The sequence below is a fragment of the Octodon degus genome, unplaced genomic scaffold (assembly GCF_000260255.1).
Source record: "Octodon degus isolate 3935 unplaced genomic scaffold, OctDeg1.0 scaffold00111, whole genome shotgun sequence".
Classification (NCBI taxonomy): Eukaryota; Metazoa; Chordata; class Mammalia; order Rodentia; family Octodontidae; genus Octodon; species Octodon degus.
In genome coordinates, this window is record NW_004524687.1 from 7,992,236 (window position 1) to 8,002,095 (window position 9,860).

At 41.6% G+C, this 9,860-nt stretch overlaps 1 pseudogene; it reads right to left on the reverse strand.

The window, feature by feature from the left end:
• LOC101563308 overlaps positions 1 to 8,956 on the reverse strand; it is a 10,216-nt pseudogene extending 1,260 nt beyond the window's left edge.
• Positions 8,957 to 9,860: the final 904 nt, after the last annotated feature.

The window sequence follows — 9,860 nt, forward strand, 5'->3', positions numbered from 1 at the left end:
CTCAGGATTTATCCTGAGATCCTGTACCTCAGATTGTAGAACCTTTGTCAGTGTCAGCCATGTGGATGAGTCACGGCAATTGCTTGGTCAATGTGCTCGCTGTGAAAGACTGAGAGAATGTTTTCTCTCCATTTGAATCTCCTTAGGCACACTGTACATCATTGATCACTTTCCTCTTTGGCCCCATAATCTCCTTGATCAGAAAATTTGGGACACTACCAAGTTACGTGGCATTACAGTACAAGTTCTCATATGTCCTGAGTCTTAATTGACCTTAGAAGGCTAGGGCCAAAATGTTGGCTTTCCTTGTGGCCCTCCTTACCACCAGCAGTTTCAATACCAAGAGAAACAGGAGGGCTATCCAACGGCAACAAATCTTGGACATTTCCAAACTTGTCTCCATATCAACAGCCTCATCAGGGTTGATGCTCTTATTCAATTATTTTCCATTGAAGAAGTCCTGCAGAAGCTTCTGTATTTTGGAGATACAGGTAGAACCACCCACCAGGACAATACCACGGATCTGAGACTCATCCAGTTTAGCATCTCAAAGAGCCTTCTCCACAGGGTCCAGAGTGCCATAGAACAGGTCAGCATTCAGCTCTTCAAAATGAGCACAAGTAATGCAGGTGTAGAAGTCGATTCCTTCATAAAGGAAATCAATCTCAATATTGGCTTAGCTGCTGGAAGAGAAGGTTCTCTTAGCTCACTCACATGCAGTATGAAGACAGTGGACAGCTCTTTTGTTCTCACTGAAGTCCTTCTTGTGCTTGCACTTGAATTCAGCAATAAAATGACCATTTAGTTCTCAAAATCTTCTCCACCTCAGTGGGTGCCTTCAGCTGTAGATTTCACTTCAAAGATTCCATCTTCAATAGTGAGGATGGACACATCAAAAGTGCCACCTCCTAAGTCAAAAATCAGCACATTTCTTTCAGCCCCAACCTTTTTGTCTAAGCCATAAGCAATAGCAGCAGCTGTTGGTTCTTTGATAATTCTAAGTACATTAAGACTAGCAATAGTTCCAGCATCTTTGGTTGTCTGATGCTGAGAGTCATTAAAGTAAGCTGGCACAGTGACCACAGCATTGGTAATAGTCTTCCCTAGATAAGCTTCTTCCTTCATTTTTGTCAGCACCATGGAAGACACCTCCTCTGGGTAGAAGCTCTTTGTCTCTCCTTTGTATTCTACTTGAACCTTGGGCCTGCCTGCATCATTCACCACCATGAAGGGCCAGTGCTTCATTTCAGACTGGACAACAGCATCATCAAATCTATGTCCAATCAGATGCTTAGCATCAAAAACAGTGTTGGTGGGGTTCATAGCTGCTTGGTTTTTTACAGCACCTCCAATCAGTCCTTCAGTGTCAGTGAAAACGATATAGCTTGGAGTGGTTCGAGTTCCCTGATCATTGGCAATTATCTCCACTTTTCCATGCTGGAAGACACCCACACAGGAATAGGTGGTGCCAAGATCAATGCCAACCACAGGTCCCTTTGACGTGGTTGTTTGCGTATAGGCCTGGCTGTGCTAGCGAAGACAGCACAAACAAAGCTCCTCACCTACCAGAGCGTACGGTGAGCTAAAAAATTCATTTTAAAGAGAGTATAATAATAATTGATAAGATATTAGAAATTGGTACACCTCTAGAAGGCCGAGATGAGAGGTATTCAACTATGGTTTTTGTATTACATATTGCCATCTTCAACGTAGTCGCTTAGTTTGCAGATATCAGCATACAGAGTTAATCAAAGTGAAAATTCTAAATGTTAATGGCTGTTTTCCAAAACAACTGCTAGAAATTATAAGTACAATCATCTCAGCCATCCTGAAAGGTTTTATTATTATAATGGATATAGTAAAATAGAAAAAAAAATGAGCATAAGGATTAAACAATGAAGATGAGGGGGAAAGGGGAAAAAAAGGAAGGGGAAAAATCACGTGGGAAACTTTTTAAACCATATACAAACTCCTAGCACTTGCTCCAGTTATACCAAAACCTGTACAAATTGTATAAGACATATGGGTCAAAGTTTCCATGGGGAAAAGGCCAGAAACCACCATGAATGCAAGCGCTGCTTCAGGGATACAGCCTTGTCACAGGGCCTGTTGGGCTAGGTGCGCTGTTGAGGCATACAAGAGGACCCAGCCATGGGAGGAAGAGGGAAAGGCCCACTCTGGAAGTTTTCTTCTCCAAGGAATTTTTTTCAGATAACTGCAAAGGATTTCTAAGGAGCTCAGAGTACTAAATACAGATTTGCCTCCAACAGTCCCTACAGGGTCAGCTATCTGGAACATCAGGTATCAGACTGAACTCATCTAGAGAGCAGAGAGAAGGAAATCATCCCCCACTACAGAGATGATGGGGATTTCCTATCCCTTTCCTCATTTTGCTGCATTGATCATACTCCCAATTCCATTAAGTTCCTCAAAGCAACTGGTTTATTTAATGCATGTGTATTAAAATACTGAGTAAGAATTGGCAGTGTCGGTTACTGGTGGCCCTGGCAGAAGAGCCCTCTTGTGGTTTCTGACAAGAGCAATCCAACTATTCCTCCAAACCTCTACATCCTTAAGGTTTGCATTTTCAGGGTATAAAGCAGAAATGTCTTGATTATTTGCAAAGTATTCACCCAAACACAATTACACTTGACAGGCAGGCTCACTCCAAGAGACACACTTTGCATTGCATCCCCCATTGACACTGATGGAAAAGTATTCTGATTGAAGATGACCTGCCAGCAGAGACCCATCTGGGTTTGGTGTAAGGATTGCAGTGCAGTAAAACCAAACTTGAGGAAAGCACTCAGCGGGAGCCTCGTGTCTCAGCAACAAAGATCGAAGTCAGCAGTGTCTGGGCAGATCAGGATCCTAGAAAATGCCAAGAGAATTCACCTACAGAGGCAGCAAGTGGGAAAGAAAGAAGGAGAGAGGGAGGAAGGGAGGGACAAAAGAAAGAGGGTGGGGCAGAGGAGAGAGAGAAACAGGAAGAGCAAGGAAAGAGGAACACAAAAAGTAAAAATAAAAAAAATGAAATCCAATGCATTCTTCCCAGTCTGAGCTAGCAGACATTCCCCAGATTCACCACTCTAAAAATTCACTGAGTAATTGTGCAAATTCCCTGGACAGCTGTCAAGTGTTCTTTGTCTCTTCTTTCTCCACTCTACCATGGAAAAATGTATTACATTAAAAGTACAGAAAGATCTGTAGAAAGTGCTACTATATTTGGTCAGAGTTAGGCATCAATGTGAGGGGTATCTGCTTATATTTTATATCTTATATCTTATATCTTATGCAGACAATCTGGAAATACACCCAAGCAACTGACTGTGGCCAACCATAGCAGGAGGATAGGAGTACAGACAACGAGATGGGGACCTGGGTTGGAGGCAGAGTCTTCTTGAACACATTTTTACCCATCTTGATATTTGAACCATGAGTCTGTGACCTATCTACCAAATTAAATGAAAGAATAGTATATGAGAAACAAGTTATTCCAATGGCAGCCAGCAGAACCTCAGTGGAGCTCTCATCAGACCAGGGAAGCGAGACCCAGCTGTCCTGCCCTCTCCTTCCACTCCACCACTCACTTCCTTTCCACTCCCAGTTGAGCCTGGGTGTTGACTCTGCTGAGCACTGGGATGTCCCACAGTGCAGCTGGGTTGAGACTGTGGCAGCTGTCTGTCCCTTGGAGTAATGGTATCAAAGTCCCAAACCTGAAATTTAAAAGCAAAGGCAGGTTACCTTTTTCCAAAGAGACTAGGAATGGAAACGCACTGAGAGGCTATGTGTAGTTCCAAGGAGCTACTCAAGCTCAGACTGTCTGGGTCTAAGGTCAGAGGAGATGTTTGTCCAGGAGCCTGAGTTTCCTCCTCTGCGAAGCCGATATAGGGAGGACTCAAAGATGGACAACAGAGACAGCCTGGCTCAGGGTCTGAGTGAGGGAAGTGCTCCCAGGGGCAGTGACTGGCAATGCTCCTTCCCCTACCCTGTGACTCTTGCCTGAAGTGCGATGCCAGCAGAACAGGACAGAGGAAAAGAATCACCACAAGACCAGCTTGGCAAACTGCAAGTGATTGTAGCACTGATCTGTGGTGACAGATGTCTCTCAGAGATGGGCCTGCAGCCAACCAGAACGCCAACTTCCACCCCACTTCCTTAAAGCTGGTGTGCAACTGCAAACCAATGGCCTGGTCTGTCTAACTTCTGCATTCCCCACCTGATGAATGGGAGCCACCAGTGTCTACCTGCTAGGCCTGCTCTGAGGAGTTATCGGAACAGCAGTGTGACATAGTTCTTAGCAGAGTTGGCCCTTTCTACAGTTTTGATTCCTTAAGTGGGAACCTAGAAGGGATGCGATAGATCAGGACACAAATGAGTAAGTTCTGTGCAATAATTTGTTAGTGCTACTATTACCAATTCCATGTCTAGCTCTGCCATCACAGAGAAGCTATGATTTGTTGGTGTGTGTTTGTATGTTTGCTTGTTTGTTTTTAGGTGTCCTATGGACACAAATGCTGGAAGGAATGCCAAAGGCCAGTTGAGCACATCGCAATCCATATGGCCTCATGAAAACAGGACATCAGTGTCATTACCCAAACCCTCAGGAACCTTGAAAAGCTCCTCACGTAGGCCTTGTACATTTGACACTTGGGGTAGACTGCTGTTTAGCACCTCTTTCTCCACAGGACAAAATTACTTTCAGTTTTACTCCTGCTCTATGAGTAATAATTACTATTTTTATGTATTTGTTCTTTAGTTGTAAAGCAATTAACCACATAAAAAGAAATTTCTATTATAAAGATATTTAAAATTTAATATAAAGTATTTCATTTATGAACCAATATTTGCAATCTCCAGGCAAAATATTAAAATTTGCAGTTACTCTTTAAAATTTTAGACACAAATAAAAGCTCTAAGTGTTCACATAGGAAGGGAGGACTAAAATAAGTCATGTTCTGAGGTTTCGCCTTTGCATTTCACTGTTTATTCCAAATCAGTGATTTACACAAAGATGTGCAGTCTATGGCAGTCTATGAAGAGTTGGGGACACTGTGACAAAGGAGAACATGAAGAGGCTCAGGCTAAATCAAGTGTGCCTGAGTCCACCGTGCACACTGGGGTTCCACCACACCATGTACAGGGAGTTCTCCAAATCAACTTCCACACAGAATACAGTCTTCATGAAAGAATAAAAAATCAAGTTGTGCTGACACAAATCTGACCTATATGCTACTGTTGCAACAGAAATGCTGATAATTCTTTAGAATATGGACTAGAGATATGCAAGATCATTTGGATAATTATACTGCTGATTTCTGCTGGTCTTTTGAAAGCAGCAATTAATGCTTAAATTTTTTTCTTTTTCTTTTTTCTTTTTTTAATTCCTTGTAAATGTTGTTGTTGTTTTGTTTTGCTTTACTTAAACCAATTTTGCACATTTATGTCTAGTGACCTAGACTAATTTGAAGATAACATCATGCAGCACAGCAACCATTGTTGAATTCCTATTACTTTGTTTAGTGAAATTTTGTATTGTTTCTAATGCTGGGGTTTTTTTACTACTATTTTTGTATTCTTTAAAAGATACAGAATACGGACTAGAAAAGTATATTTAGGGACAAGTATTTTATCGCTGACAATTTTAGAACTGTCCACATATGGTGACAATGAAAAGCAAACCAACTTTTCCTTGATTGTATTGTTTTTAAATTCACTACAGACGCTGCCTAAGCTGGGGCAGACTATGCCCACCCACATACATCCTGGCCTCCGTACTATGCACCCACTCGCCCACTTGGCACAGTTCAGACGGAGCAGGAGAGAGATTTGGCCAGCCAAAAAAAGAGACAGAAGCGTCCAGATGTCTGAATGTGCACTATCCTCAGGAGCTGCACAGCACCATGCAAGCACCTTCTGGCACGCCCTCTGACAGTCCCTTCTTACGGCGGTCCTCAAGTGCTTGACTTTCCCAGCCTCTGGGGTAGTATATACTTCAATAAAAATATAGAGTAAGGGACTGGGGAGATGGCTCAGTAGAATAAGTGTTTGCCTGGCCAGTGCAAGGGCCTGAGTTCAATCCCCGGTTCCACAAAAAAAATAAAAATAAAATAAAAATAAAAATATAGAGTAGTGGCCATGTAATAATAATGACATTGGTCGTATCAGCTATTTACACCAACCAAATTTGACCTCAGCTCCAGAAGTTACTCACATTTGGGCTTAACGTCCTCTAGAAATCACCCTCCCAAGGCCCACCCCAAAGCAGTTATTTCAGGCTTCATTTTGCCCTACCTTATTGATTCAGTGAAGGGGGTGCCCAGCTCCCAACCTTAGCATATTTAAAGCAGAGATTCGTGTTAATCACACAAGCATCTGTTGACAAAGCTTTTCCTCTAGTTCTGTCTTTGATTCCAGGCCAATTAGCCTAGGGACAGATGTACACGTGATCTAAGGAGCACTTAGAGCAATAGAGAATAAACAAGCAAGTGTCACCAAGCTGGCAGGCTAGAATCAAAGAGCCTCACTCAGGGCATCAGGAGGATGAGCTTTTCATTGCCCCAGAGGTCTAGAAAGTGGGTTTCTCCACAACTTCCAGAGGAAGGTAGATACCCTAAAAATAAAACCAATGAGTGAGACAGCTTGGTCAACCTATAGATTTACAATGGGAAAGATGGTATTCCCAGAACTAGAAGGTTAATGCTCTGGTCTGGCTCTTTGCTTAGTATAGACTTCTCTATTTTGGGGGACTTTGTCCCTCAGGTATGGCTTCTCCCAGATTCCCTGGAAGTTAAGGTGAAACCACAGAACCCAGATTTTCCAGTCAGGTACGCTCACATGAGATTTGACTGAGCACTACTCAGAATCTGATTTCTTTAAGAAAATAGCATTGGAAGTGTTTTTAAGGTATCAAGGGCCAATGATTGGAAGTATATTTTCAGGCATCTTTATAGTGAACAATACCCTTGACCAGAGGTGACAGCAGGGGGTCGCCCCATCCTGAGATCGGCTGCAAACTTCAGGGTACCCAGCATAACCCTTTGGCATAGAGCTCACAGTGATCTCTATTTCTGCTGAATTTAGTTAGAAGGAGTCTTGCTATTTCCAGTGACTTTGGAAAACAGAAACTAGAAGTTTTGTGTAGAACATTTGTGTAACTTAGGTAGTACTGAGAAATGTTTTGTGTAAGAGATATTTATGAGGACAGCTCTCTGTGATTTCACTGTCCCCTTGAGAAGAATCCTAGCCCAGGCAGTGATGTACAAGTATTGACAGATTTTGCCCCTCTTAATTCCACTTTTTATGTTGTAATAAAAGTTCTTTATTATACTATATTAATATCAATGCCTTAATGACAAGTCAAGGAATTATACCCAAAGGCTGATGCTTCCCATTTAATTTTATTTAACTAGCTTAATTTACTTCTACTTAATTCAGCAATCCTATTTCTAGATTCCCATGAGCCAACTCCTCCAATTTTATTTAATTATTTATTTCTCTTTAATTAGTCTAGCTTATTTCTAAGTTACCATCACATACTATCCGTAGTTGATGGAAAGTTTTGGAGTCTCTTTTTTTCTGAGATTTCTGAAGTTAAGGTGATATAGCATGAACTAAAAATTCCTCTCAAAATAGTTCAGTTTCTCCATATTCACTAAAAGCTGTTCAATAGTACAGGAAATTAATCTGAACTTTTTTTTCTTTAGGAAAGGGTCTACAGCCTCTTCAGGGTCTCACTACTAGATTGAACTCATAGTGATCTGCCTGTTTACAGTCTCCCAAGAGCTAGCATTACAGGAACACACCACTACACCCAGTCTCAATTGCCATCTCAGCATGCCCTGGGGGTGGGCCATGCTGGGATCAAACCCCAGGCTCCTGTGCCTGCTTGCAGGTGATTTAATCCACTGAGATATTTGGCCAGCCCTTGTTTGACCACTGTAAGGACTGCTATTTTGTTTTAACATAATACACCAAAGCACAAATCAAATGTAAGACTCTATTACGCTGAGTAATAACAACTCACTGATTTCCAAAGACAGAACATCTACCTAAACATTAACAGAGACATGCTAGTGGGGATAGAGCTCTCACATCTGGGCATTCAGCTCCTGTGACTCACAAGTAGTTGTGGACAACCCTGACAAAGGGATGAAAACAAGGGACCCCTTGAACTCCTCAGATTCCAAAAACACTAGAATTTTGTACACTCTTAAAAGCCCCCTAGAAACTTATACATATTTAAATCAGTTTGCTATTTTATTAAAAACTATTGCCAGGCAGGATAATAACAGTTGGCAGTGAAAAATGCTAATCTTCTAACAAAGCTCTCCACCAATAGAGTTGTGGCTCTTAGTTTCATAGGATCAGCTGAAGTTTACCTACAAAGAGGATTTTGACAAATTCATTGCACTCAGATCTGTCAGCCAGTGAAAGTTATTCCTGGACTTTCAAACTTCCTACTATATTTTTTGCAAGGATATGTTCACCTAGCCATTTAAATCATACACAAGAGGTCAAGCAAAATATTTGAAAGTAAATATTCTATAGCAGGACAAGATGAATCTTTCTTAAAAAGAGAAGTCTGCTTAGATCTAGAAAAGTTTGATTGTACTCACTCCCATGAAGGGAACTTTAAATGAAAATTAAATGTTTATTAAAGTTCTTGGCATAGCGTATCTTTTAAAATTAGATATTTATTTCTGGATGCTAATTTTTCCCATCCTAGACTGTAAGAAGCAGATTGACTTATTTTTAAAAAAAGAAAAAAAAAGCAGCCTTCAATCTTAAAATCATAAGCTGGCAGACCCAACACCTTGTAGAAGACTGCAGTATGGACGAGCTGGTGCCATCGCCACAGACTCGTGTGGCAGTTGAAATAGCCCTGTAGCCAAGCTTCACTTTTTGCCCTGTCATTTTCAGAAATTTTCTCATATAATACATTGCTCATCTTCATGCTTACTTTTTGTTTTTCAATAAATTTCCTTAAACCAGCGTACTTTATTACATGTATGTAAATTTGACTTTGCCTTAAACATTAATATCCATGAAATCAAGGATTTGATGTGTATGATAGACTAGTCAGATGCTCACCAGTTTTATTTCATCTTATTGATGAGCACTCTTCCCAGACTCCCTTGCCTTAGTTTGGCACCGTGAATTAAGGCCAATGCGCAGAACCAATGCATAAAGATTTCAAGCCTGGTCCCCACAACATGCCCCACATCCTTCCCTGCTCTCCTTCTGCCACCGTGTGAACACAAACAGCAGACTCTGAGCTGCCTGCATCAGTTTCCTAACTGCTCAGAGGAGGGCTGGCCAGGAGGGAATCCAGCTCTGTATTCTTTGGGTCATGACATTGAGATGTGATAACTGCGTCTGGGCCCTGTCTTAGTCACTCTTCTCTTGTTGCTGGGACAAGTACCTGACACTCCAATTGAGGGAAGGAAAGGTTTATTTAGGTCACAGTTACTGGAGGTTTCAAGACACTGGAGTAGAGACCAGGGCTGAGCCATGTGGACTTACAGTCACGTACCACTTAAAGACAAGGATATGCTCTGAGAAGTACCTCACCTGTCAGTTCTATTGCTCTGTGAACACAGAATGTACTTAAACTAAATGGGCTTTGACATCACTAAGTGACAAAAATCTAGGAATAGCCATTGATTATGAGGCTCGTCACTGGTTGAAGCATCATGATGTGGTTTATAACCATACTTAAGTCCCCCAAGCAGTGTGTGACAACATGGAGTGAATATTGTCAATCAGGAAACTCATCCAAGTCTGGGTGTCCAGGGGTCTTCTGATGCAATTTCACACATGGCTCACCACCCATGTGGCTGACCACACTTGCATTATCT